The sequence below is a fragment of the Homarus americanus genome, unplaced genomic scaffold (assembly GCF_018991925.1).
Source record: "Homarus americanus isolate GMGI-L3 unplaced genomic scaffold, GMGI_Hamer_2.0 scaffold53233, whole genome shotgun sequence".
Classification (NCBI taxonomy): domain Eukaryota; kingdom Metazoa; phylum Arthropoda; class Malacostraca; order Decapoda; family Nephropidae; genus Homarus; species Homarus americanus.
This window is the reverse complement of record NW_024751660.1, coordinates 5,183,156-5,195,989: the sequence shown is the minus strand read 5'-3', so window position 1 is coordinate 5,195,989 and position 12,834 is coordinate 5,183,156. Positions and strand designations below refer to the sequence as shown.

Sequence of the window (12,834 nt, the reverse complement as noted above, 5' to 3'; positions counted from 1 at the left end):
TTATTATATCAAGGGGTTCAGTTTTAAGGGGTTCAGTGTTGGGGGTTCAGTTTTAAGGGGGTTCAGTGTTAGGGGGTTCAGTGTTAAGGGGTTCAGTGTTAGGGGTTCAGTGTTAGGGTTCAGTGTTAGGGGTTCAGTGTTAGGGTTCAGTGTTAAGGGGTTCAGTGTTAGGGGTTCAGTGTTCGGGGGTTCAGTGTTCGGGGGTTCAGTGTTCGGGGGTTTAGTATTAGGGGGTTATAATGGGAGTGTGTATGCATGTATGAAATAATTCTTTATTGTAATGCATATAGTATTTTAATATGTCTGTTCTATAATTTCGGCATGTAGGTATGTATGTAAACCAGTGTGTGTGTGTGTGTGTGTGTGTGTGTGTGTGTGTGTGTGTGTTTCAGTGGGTCAGCTGCCAGTATTGATTACCACCACCGGCCCCCTATGGTTCAGCTCTCCTCTCTCCTCACAATTCAAATTTAAACATCTATGTCCCGCGCACGCACACACGCACGCACTCACGCACGCACGCACCCACCCACACGAGATTGTAACACTTAACACATGCCAATCACTCACTAGCAGTTCTGGAAGGTTCATAATTTTGCACACCGACGTTTGAGTGAGACAAGGTATATAGACTAATACCTTGAATTATAAGGTTTGTTGTAACTTATTGTATACAGTGAGTCTTGTAATAGCACCCATAGCCTCTCAACAGTCCTTCAGGCACCACGAGTCGCCAACACGCACAAGCACAACTGATGTATGTATGTGTGTGTGTGTGTGTGTGTGTGTGTGTGTGTGTGTGTGTGCAATAACGGAGATAACAGGAGCATAATAGTGATAACTGAGGCTGTAATCTGGACCACGAGGCACTGAGGTTATGTGACCCCACGAGGCACTGAGTTAGATAAACAAAGTTAAAAATAAGCCTGGATAACACACACAGGTATTTAATCAATTTATCTGTAATTCACTCAACACAGAATACCTGGTCAATAATGCAGAGAGACACTGATGATTCACGTTATACGGTAGTTTCTTAATTATTCTCAACACGGTCATAGCTACTAACAAATAAACTAACTGTCACTTAATTTTAATAACGAGATACCACCTTTAAGCTATCAACTAACACCTACATGTGGACAGGACGTGACTAATTTAAGGGGTGGGTCAAAACTACGGAATTGAAGGGGTCGATTTAAGGGGTGGGTCACAACTACTGAATTTAGGAGGGTCACTTTTACCTGGCTTAGACGTCAACATTACCATTATGCCACATCACGTAGGTGGATGACTACGGTTACAATGGCAAAAAACTTTCAAGAATACATATGATAACAACAGATGGTGAGCCCCTCCCAAATTTATGTTAGATCACACGTTGGGTAAAACAGTTTTCATGGTGGGTGACTGGGATCGAGGCGGGAGGGTGTTTCATTTCTGGAGAGAGCTGTGGTACAAGACTGCGGTAAGACTGCGACCTACGGTAGAAAAATTTAACATACGAACCCCTTAAAAAAAATCAAACTTTATGTAGTAGCTTCAGTGACTTAAGTAAAATACGGCCCCATAGCTTGAGTTTCATACATAATCCCCGCTCTCCTTCCACCCGCCGCTAACAACTGAAGAACAATAACAAAATAATTAACTCTGACAGTAACAGGAAACACCACTTACGCCTCTACTTTGTCTTATTGTTACACGTTATCGTCACATCTTCCTGGCCATTACACACACGGTACCATTGCAACATATACCACAGCTAATGTACTAACTATAGCGTGACTCCATTGTTATTATAGTTCCGTAAACACGTAATAGTATCTCCATTATACCGTTTATAGTGTCAGGTCATACCGAAGTGCCATCTGTTTTAAAAAAAATAAATAAAGGATCACGGTAAATTGGACACCCCAGCATATTTCACCTTAAGAATAACCAACCTAACCTAACCCCCAGATAGCGTTAGTATGCTTTAATAAGAAATAAACAGAGGAGTTTAATCTCCTTGTGATGATAAATAATAATAATAAATAAACAGTGTGGCGGTGCCGTTCGTAGCTTACATTATGCGGCTCTTACCACAAATCCTTTCTTATCCGTTATTGTCTGGAGGTTGTCCCAAGACACTCCGCTCTCCTTATCCAGCAGCAGCCCCCGCCTAAGAACTTCAAAGCCGCCGCCCTGAGCTGTTTTATTCACAACCCGTGAAATATGAGGCCGCTGTTGGCAGAGAAGAACGTCAGCGCCAAGTACCTCCGAGCCCGCGTTCGATCCCCCAACCTGAAGGTTTCAAGGCGCCCCTGACCCCGATAGACAAAGCGTTCACGTGTCTACAAGGTTTCAATCAACTACGACGTCACTGTATATTTCTAACTCAATTTAACATTCTAACCAATACAAACTTTCATCATGATATCAACAGGGTAATTTACTATATTCCTAACTGACAACCAAAGTTAACCTAATCTATATAATTTAACCTAACACCGAAAATTACGTGATTTAAACGAACATGAACTTACAGCAAGAACTCAAGGTAACAACTCGTATGAATTATAAAAGGATATGGTAGAGAGGATGTTTGGTTGTTAATCTAGGAGTGATCTTTATCTACCATGAGGTGCGTGGCCACTCACCATAGCCTGGCAAGGTAGTGTGCGTGCCAAGACCACCATAAATCAACGATACACCCTTGGCGAAAAAAAAGGATAGAGGTCAGAAGTAAGAGTCATCACAGGTGTTCGGAGATTCACAATTTTGTATTTCACACCCAGACAAGAGACCTAAACTTTACAGGTACCCAAAGCTTCTGTCTTAAAACCAGAACTGGAGGAGTAACTAAGAGGTCAGTATAGTATAGACAGTTCCCAAACACTCACAGACTCGGTGAGTGAGGGTGAAAAATTCAGGTCCATACACGGAGCGAGAGTCAAGACTGTAGATCTGAGAGTGAGAGAGAGAGAGAGAGAGAGAGAGAGAGAGAGAGAGAGAATACATAATGCTGTGTTGGGGAAGTGTGTGGGGAGTGCTCGGGAAAGTCTATGTCATAAATAAGTGTCAAAAGAAGTAGGGGATATATGAACGTTTCGTATTAACACAGCAAAAACAACTGCACACGTTAGCACATCAAGAGTATGGCATTGACACCACTATGTATTCATCTACTGTGTACTCACCTGGTGGTATCTGGGCATGGAAGAAGATGACCAGCTAACTCAACTACACAGAGGCAAAACTTCTTAATCACACAAAAACCTCTAGTACAGAGCTACAACACACAAAAAACTATAGTCTTCTTCAGGCTCTTGTGTTATAAACGAGCTATGTTAGTGTAAATGTCACAAACGTAGGAGTCACACACACATGACACTTCCTGTTTATTCTTGGTAGTTTAATTATTCAAAACTTCTCCATACATATTTGACTTTTTTTTTTCTCTTGATCAAAATTTGGAACGAATACAAACAAGATTCAGCCAGTCTGGAGCAGAATTTTTGGTTTCTATATAAAAACTGAAATTTTACTGCATGTATAGCAACCAAACCACGCACAAAAGTTCTAGACACATAACTGAAGAACCCTGATATTGCTGGTCTCACTCCGGGGTAGTCAGCCAGCCAACCACTTCACAGACAGCTCTAGTTTTTCAAGCGGACTCTCCAATATTTGTGGTTTTCTCGTGATTCTCAAAGGTTAGAAAACGGGCTTGGTAACACTACTAAATCGGGACTGATACACTTAAAACTTAAAACCGGTACTGGTAATTTGAAGACAGTTACCGGGTGATTGACAGTGTGGGTGTAATGGCCCGACCATCATCTGAATGATTTATGGTCAGTGTCATAATGTGAGAGTTTGATGATAAAGGCACCTCGGTTTAATACTCCAGATGATTAAACACTAACACTAACGTAAACCTAACTTAACCCAACACTAACTTAGCGTAACGCTCTTATTTAAACTAACCTAACGCAAACCTAACGCTCGTGAAACACTACCCTAACCTTGACCTGATCAAATGCTAACCTGACCTACCGCTAACCTATGTAGCCCCCCTGGTAATGTTCGGCGTCTAATCTTCAGGCGAAATAAGCTAGGGTGTCTAATCTTCAAGAGGCCCAAAGTATTTAGACGATCCAAGACGACAGTTACCTGTATACACAGCGAAAGTTTCAAATGACAAGAAAGTAAACTTAACAGCCAATGAAGGTATCGACAGGTAGAACTACTACACAGTGAAAGTATAAGCAAGATAAGAGTACTAGCAAGTAAAAGTATTAGCAAGTAAAGCTGGTTTCAGGCAATAATTTTCACTGGTGAAAGTATTAGCGAGTATTAGTAATGGACAAGAAAAATTTTCACGATGAAAAGTTTTAAAAAATACAAATATTAGGCAGTGAAAGTGTCAACAAGTAAAAGTATTAAGAGTTAAACAATCAGGAAATAAAAGTATCAGAGTGAAAGTATCAAGTAAAACTATTAGAAAGTGAAAGTATCAAGAAAAAGTATTAAGTAAAACTATCAAGTAAAAATATTAGGCAGTGAAAGTATCAAAAGTAAAAGTATCAGTGAAAGTATCAAGTAAAACTATTAGAAAGTGAAAGCATCAAGAAAAAGTATCAAGTAAAACTATCAAGTAAAAATATTAGGCAGTGAAAGTATCAAAAGTAAAATTATTCGACAGTGAAAGTGTCAACAAGTACAAGTATTAGTGAAAGTATCAACTAAGTATCGACAAGTAAAATTATAAGACAGTGAAAGTATCAAGTAAAAATATTACAGAGTAACAGTGAGAGTATCAGCAACAATAGTAGGCATTAAAAGTATCAAGTATAAGTACTAGGCAGTGAAGGTATTTAACAAGAGGAAGAAAGAGTGAAACACGAAACAGTAGAATGTTACGCTCACAGGCACCAGAGCCAACCTAAACCAGGGAGAGATAAGTGAAGAGAACAGAGCAGATAAGGAAAAAGAAGAGACGGAATAGAGAAGAGAAAACCAGAGCTGACTCGGGCTACCCATGAAGTCCCGTTTGACCCGGGAAGTGAAGGTGGGGTAGGGGAGGGAGCGGAGGGGATTCACGGTGACAGGGTACAGTAGGGGAGTGGGAAAATCTGGGTGCGGGGGGGCCAAAGGCCACAACCTAGCCACTTCTCCACACACACACACACACTATTTTACTGTACTTACACAGACGCATACACTCGCTATTATATTTACACATTTTCATAGGAAATTATGATTAAGGACACCAAACTGTACTTAAAATTTAAACTCTTACAAAAAAAGATACAATAAAGACAAAGACATGCGATTTAAAGATTGGTAGTGCAGTGCTAGCTATCCCCAAACACCGACATCTCCTGTCCTACCACCCATCACAAATTCCATTCACGGACATAACCCACATTACTCATGACTGCAGATGGTCCAGCCCACGCCTGTTGATAGTTCATACCCTGCCCATTGAAGGCGATTTATGATCGTTAGAGAAAAATAAATAAAAAATACTTGAAATTAAATTAAAAAGTTATATGATTTTCATTATCTGCTCTCATCCAAAGAACATCTGAAGAAAACATGAACAAAATCCAACAACGCGGTTCTGGTGTTAGCCATCTGCTCCAAGATTACCACACAAATATATATACGCTTTCCACGTAACAAGTTCCATCTGTGAGGGAATTACTACACCACGTGAGGTCCCTCATAACACCATCTGTGAGGGAATTACTACACCACGTCAGGCCCCTCATAACACCATCTGTGAGGGATTACTACACCACGTGATGCCCCTCATAACACCTTCTGTGAGGGAATTACTACACCACGTCAGGCCCCTCATAACACCATCTGTGAGGGATTACTACACTACGAGTTTGCTGTTCAACACCTGCATTAATCTGTATGTTCACTGTATGTTCCTTTACCTTTCTCTAATGAAGGCTTTTGTTAAACCACCAATGTATGTAATAAGTCATTTATGTCCAATGTATATTTTCAGCCTTCGGGCTGCAGAATTTTTTCAATAAATCGTTAATTATTATTATTTATTATTAAGTCTATTGCTGAAGTTGTATATATATATATATATATATATATATATATATATATATATATATATATATATATATATATATATATATATATATATATATATATTCCACTAACACGCACATAGATATAAAAACGCGACATACTTCAGCCCCTTCCCTTCAAAACAATGGCATCGTTTTAGCTAGGAACAGCACATAGTGGTATTGTTTGGTGAGCGAAATAATTATAATTACTTCTACCTGTTGCAACACCACCACCACTACCACACAGGAGCACTACATCCGTGTATTCGCACATATATACAGGGACACATACTGACATACACAGTACTGATATTTGTTTTACGGGTTAACAGATAACCTATATTTCTTTAAAAGGCGATATCTTGTTGCCATCATTTTATCAACAAAAATTGAGACTTAAACGAACCTGAAATTCGCTGCTATTGCGTGTGTAAATATGCGAACACCTAGCAGCGAGAGAAGAAAGGTACAGCTGTTCTGCTAGATGTTAAATGTGGTTTCCGAGTCCGGAAGAAATTACCTTTACAAGGGGCCCGATTTTTTGTCTTACTTATTATGGACTGATTTGACTTTTTCCTTTTGGGCTTTCTTTCCGTAACTTTCTATATAATTTCTTCAATATTTCTTTCCATAGTGTCCAAATAACAGTTCTCCTAATTTTATTGTTTTCTGAAAACTGTGTTGTACAACAGTTGTCTCCAAGACGTGGTACAGTGTCGTATTTTCTTAAGGACACTCCGGGAAACCTAACGCGTTAGCTATTTCATGTATCTTAAAACGCCTTATATGGAGTATATACTCTATAATTCAAGAAGAAAAAAATATATTTTGAATAACCGAGATTCGCGTTAATCATGAACTTGAATAAACAAAGCTAATGACAGATACCCATATGCAGTTAACAAGACACTGAATAAACAACGCGTAATTTGGTCTTCTACCGCGCATTAGTCTACCTCCTACACCACACATCGGGCAACGAGATGGATGTTCAGGGGCGCTTCCGCATCAGGCCGTCTCGGATATTACAACACTATATTTGCGTTTTCCTTTCCTTCATCACCCTTTATTTATATTACACTGTCATGGTGGAATTCAGGCACGGGGGCGGGGGTGGGGGGGTTCCATAAATATTCAATCAGAGGTAAATTGAAGGAAGTTGTGTAATGCAAAAGGAAAGTTAGAGAAATGCCTCCCCCCCCCCCACCCAGGTTTAAGTGTAGTATTTGACAATGACACCAGCAGTGAATAGTGATAATGACCTCTGTGAAGGCAGGTGTCAAAAGGGCAGACGATGAAGGTTCAAATGTCTTCCCTAAACTAATAATTTCAGCAGATTCTTCACCGGGCTTGTTGGATACCGCTAGTTAGTGAGGTAAAGGATTAAGTAAAAAGACCAATTACACTATAGCCTGACAGCGACAAGATTCCAAAGGTGAGAAATATTTGGCTTCTGTTAAAATACCACTAATGCTATTGTTAAGGGCACATTGGCGACATGGCATTACAGTAAGTTCAGGAGATAACTCAGGCGCTGTTTTTTTTCGTCAAGAAGCTGATATTTGAACACAGTATCGACCAACTTTTTTACCCATTTTGTTTGTCACGGGAGGCAATGTTCACTGAGCGTACCTACGAACAACTACAGGTTTTGAATCCTTCTTGAGCAATTTGTGACGAGGTCTAAAGATAACTGATAATGCTAAATTTACGCGTTGTAATGTAAAAAGCTTTTGAATATATTAATTCAGTTGCCAGGATGAGGAAGTGTACTGTACTGCCTGTGTATACCTCGTAACTTTTAGTGTATAAATGGGTTTGTATTGTGTATATATATTTCATACAGTCCTCTAAAGTTTTAAAATCTGATGCATAAGCGGTATAAATAAAATTCTGAATAACCAGTTAGCAAAATTCATGAACAACCAAAGATAACAAAAATGTCCTGAGTAACCAAAGTTAATAAGTCTTGAGTAACAGAAATTAAGGTCTTGAATAACTATACAAAAGTCCAGAATAACCAAGGTTAACAAAAGTACTGAATAACCAGAGTTAAGAAAAGTTTTGTATAGCCAATGTTAACAACGGTCATGAGTAACCTTTGTTAACGAAATCTTGAGAGAAAAATTGACAAGACACTGAATAGTCAATGTCAACAAGACCCAAAATAACCAAAGTTAAAACGATCATTATAGGACAGTTCCTAAGCAAAGTTAACAATACAATGACAAACCAAAACCAATGAGGTCTTGAATAACGTAAGCCGGAAGTTAATGTGAATATCCAGTTTCAGACACATGCGTATTCATAGACACGTGTATACATTCATGTACGTGCATATGTATACACACACAAAGGCGCCCATATACACATATATAACCAGATAATCTACACGTGCAGAGGGACCAACGCAAACAGACGAGGTTCACGAAGACGCATATGTATACTAAGACACTGCTAAGTCATATTCTGTACACTTGTAGACAAAACATATGTGATCTGAAGACTAATTAGTTACGCTGGCGAATAACTAGGGGGAACCCAACAGTAATGGTTTAAATATTTATAACCTGGGAGCTTAAGGTAACAACAAACACATTTTCACATAACTTTAACAAAACGTTTATGTCAACTGTAAATATGACTCACCGGCGAGATGGCAAGGTATGGCGTGGCTGAACCAAGGTAAGTTACAAACAAAATTGTGAACTGTAGCATGTTTGACCGTAGTAAGAAGTGCCGAGGTACTGTACAAGCAACTTCATGTTACGAAATTCCAAGCATACCTGACCTGACATGATGCGTAATTTCGTAATTGTACTCACCAATTAGATGGCAAGTTGTGGGATGAACGATTCAGTCACGTACACAGCTTAAAATGTTGTTAAACTGTTGTGACAAGAGGTGTCTTAGTAACAAGTCAATACTACGGAATACCAAGCGCAACTGGCCGCAGCCACTATAGTCCATCCAGACTCCTGCCAGGACCGCTTCCTGCCTCAATGTTGCCACGTGCGCCTTGTTCAAAGTGAATTCCAGTAATTCCCATGCTTTAATTTAACAAACTCTTACGTTTATTTTCAGCCAATTAATTATATTTTATACTGGTGATTAAGGAACTTTGAAAGATAAGGTAATACACTACTTTAGTGAGCAATGTGACGGAGAAAAAGGTAAACCCCAAACTCATTCACCGTTGTCAAAATAATATTGTCTTGCGATATATGTATTTGAAAATCCTTTCTCTCTAACATATAAATATTATTAACATTCATCACATTCAAATATGATTTACACAATAACCTGGTAAAAGTGAAGAAACTAGCGATACATAGAGCTTATAGACCAAACGATGAGAAAGTCGATGAGTGGAAACGTACAACTGATTCGTGAGTTGCCAGGCCGGGATGTTGTCATTAGTGGAGGGGGATCATCGCCATCCTTGTGATCCTCTAAAAACTTTGATACGTTATATTCTGCCTTTCTTGCTCAGCCATAATTCTCAGCGTTTTTCAACGTGCCTAAACAGAAATGATTTTTGTTTGTTTTCAAACACCTCCTCACCACCATATTTACATTACAATACGCTGTGCAACCTTGTACGGTAGTCCTACAAAGAAACCAATTACTGTACTGTAATAAAATATTGCTCTTATTTTACAATGTAAACATAACATCTAATAATGGTTTACTCAGCAACTATTGAATAGGGATGTAAGGGTGTTTAGCAACAACAAAAATATTATTCATCTTTGCATCAAGGCAAAATCAACGAGCCAACTTTTGACGATTTTTGTTTTAATAAACAAGCCCCTAATTTAAATTTCACATCCTATCTAGGCTCATAAACACATATGTATCTCATGGAAACATACTGTATCCACTGCCACATGTCTTTTGCACACAGTGATTAGACAGTAAAATTGGATAGCCTTACCGCAGCATTATCAATAAAACTGAATATTTTTTTTTTTATAAACTGAGCTGATTTAGTGGCACTCCTTTTCAGACAACTGGAGCTGAAGACAGTGCATATAGCACTCTCACCATCCCTTAACACTGGAATCTTCCGAGGTTGAGGGTTTCTTCGATGAAGCCCCAACACATAAGCGTCGGCTTCAACACAGACGCGCGCCGCCCCGGCATTTTATACAACTGTATATATTCGCTGAATATCTCAATATAAATCTTTTTTTTATTGGGGATGAACCTAAAAACTGGCGAGACTAGTTATTTGATATGTTAACCTGTTAGGCTGTTTCAGATAGTATTTTTGGACCGAGCAGCGAGCAAAGCAAGTCAACAGATGAAATTTATTCAAAGTTTTGTTCACAGAAAATATCTCGTTGTCATCAGAATGAACTCTGTGTGTTACCGCCACAGTAAGATAAACTAGGCGAGAGAGAGAGATATAGTGTTGACGACGAATCTGCTGAAGTGTTTTAATACGAAACAGATGGTCCTCGCCTCCGGGCTGCGATTGCCCTCGACAGTAGTGTACCGATTTCTACAGCATAGACAACACGTTGGTTCAGACCACTTGACCCTAAAACGTGGGTGATCGTGAAGTATTAGAATCTGCTAAGAAATCCTAAATAACTTTAATAAGTATATTTATGTACAGTACTGTATTTTGATCATATTATACAAATTGTCTCCTGATCTATCAACAGTTATAACATGTGAGTTATATTTAAGATGTTAACAGGCTATGTACTGTATATTGATTGTATTATTCATACTATGTGTCCTGAGATAACAGCATTTGTTATATGAGAATTGTTCTTTGACAGGTTTTGACCGAATTATATGATACTCGTCAACGTTGAGGGTTTATTTCTCCAGCAAGAAACCAATAACGCTCCTATGGAAAACCGAAATATAAAGAAAAGCCGACGTATTATGGCCAAAGGGAATAAGTGGAAGTTGATTCTCAAACAAATTTGAGCACTTTTGTTTAAATTTTAAACTCAATAACAGGATTCAATTGTTTTAAAAAATGACGAGAATGTTACGAAGTTAGTCCAGACAACCGACGGTCACAAGTTGGGAAGTACGACCTCCACGCCCCCCCCCCCGTCTCCCTTCCCCCGGTGTCGTTAACATCTCCGGGGACAGAGTGTAACCACTGCCTTCCGGTAATTAAGGTTCAGAGAGGGGTGCCACTTTATTTATTGCATTTTTGTCTTGCAAATAAGTGAGATATCATCTTCAGCATCAACATCACAATTGGCATACGAGTACACAACCGATTTGACTTTAGTCAAATTTATTGGGGAAGGCCATCGCTAACTATGTTAAAATGGCAACGGAACAAAAATGAAACAGCACTGAAATTATTATTTCATTGGTAAACATGTGTCGTTTTAGGGACCAGACCCGGGGGGAGTTTCCTGGTTAACCCCTTACGATAAAAATTATTAATTTATACTACGGCCGAAATAGCCGAAAAGAGAAGTGGCCATAAATCCCCAAACAAGCAATTTATGCTACATAATATTATTATTATTACTATAATTAATTTTTACTCCCAGGCAATTAATGAATGTGCCTTTACTATTACATACAGCAGCGACACAAAGCCTACATTGCTGAAGAAACAGACCAATCTTACCTCACACCTTATAGTCGGGTAGCAGGACCACGGAATGATGGGGATATACAATTTATTGGTTAAGCCGGACTCGACAGGGTGCCAAGTGTTGGAAATAGTTTAATGCCACCTTGTTCCCGTGAGCAATTTTTCTAGAAAGTGAAATTCAAGATGACCGCCAAATCATCACCTTTACTCACACCAACTCAGCCGTCGGAACACCCAGAGGCGGTCCCACTAATTACCCAAATGTATCCAAATGTAACCGGAATGAAGTCAAATAATGGTCTTACATGAATAAATCGGACTGCTAATCACTTCTCGACTAGTATTTGGTGTCAGAAAGTCACAAAAAATTGGAAAACTTACTTTAATCTGAGTTAATAGATCGCGTGCATGTACCGATGGAGCGAGGAATTACCTAAATGTAGCCGCAATTAAGTCAAATGATGGTCGTACAAGCGTAATTCGGGCTGTGAATCACTTCTCGATTATTATTTGGTGTCATAAAGTCAAAAAAAATTGGCAAACTTAATTTAATCTGAGTTGTGTTGTGTTAGGTTAGGTTAGGTTAGGTTAGGTTAGGTTAGGTTAGATTAGGTTAGGTTAGGTTAGGTACATGCACTTGATCTATTAACTCAGATTAAATTAAGTTTACCAATTTTTTGTGACTTCGTGACACCAAATACTAGTCGAGAAGTGATTAGCAGTCCGATTTATTCATGTAGGACCATTATTTGACTTCATTGCGGCTATATTTGGGTACATTTGGGTAATTAGTCGGACCCCCCAGAGAGTTTATCTTAGATTTTATCTTTATACTTTCTATGTCTACTAGTCAGATAGGATTGTATACAAATCTATATGTGCAACAGCCATCTTGGATTGTAAAATGGTCGCTGATTGGGTGACCGCGACTTGTATTTGTCAATATCTCTGTCCTCGATTTACATGGAGAGTTGATCTTGGACTTCATTACGATGTTTTCTGGGTGATTTAGCGGCCATCTTCAATTTTGCCCTCTAGAAAAAATTACTCATAGGTGACAAGGTGGCATAAAGTTATTTCCAACACTAGACGCCCTGATGAATCCAGAAGGATCAACCAAAAGGCCTTATACCCTTTCTTTGCAAGGTTCCTGCTATTGCCTTAACTACAGAC

At 39.0% G+C, this 12,834-nt stretch overlaps 1 protein-coding gene across 1 annotated transcript in view; it reads right to left on the bottom strand.

Annotated features, from left to right (window-relative positions):
* LOC121854690 (cysteine and glycine-rich protein 1-like) overlaps nt 1-9,046 on the bottom strand; it is a 33,340-nt gene extending 24,294 nt beyond the window's left edge. Inside the window, exon 1 of the mRNA XM_042349396.1 lies at nt 8,904-9,046. The gene's annotated coding sequence lies outside the window, so the exon portion shown is untranslated. The remainder of the gene's footprint in view (nt 1-8,903) is intronic.
* Nucleotides 9,047-12,834: the final 3,788 nt, after the last annotated feature.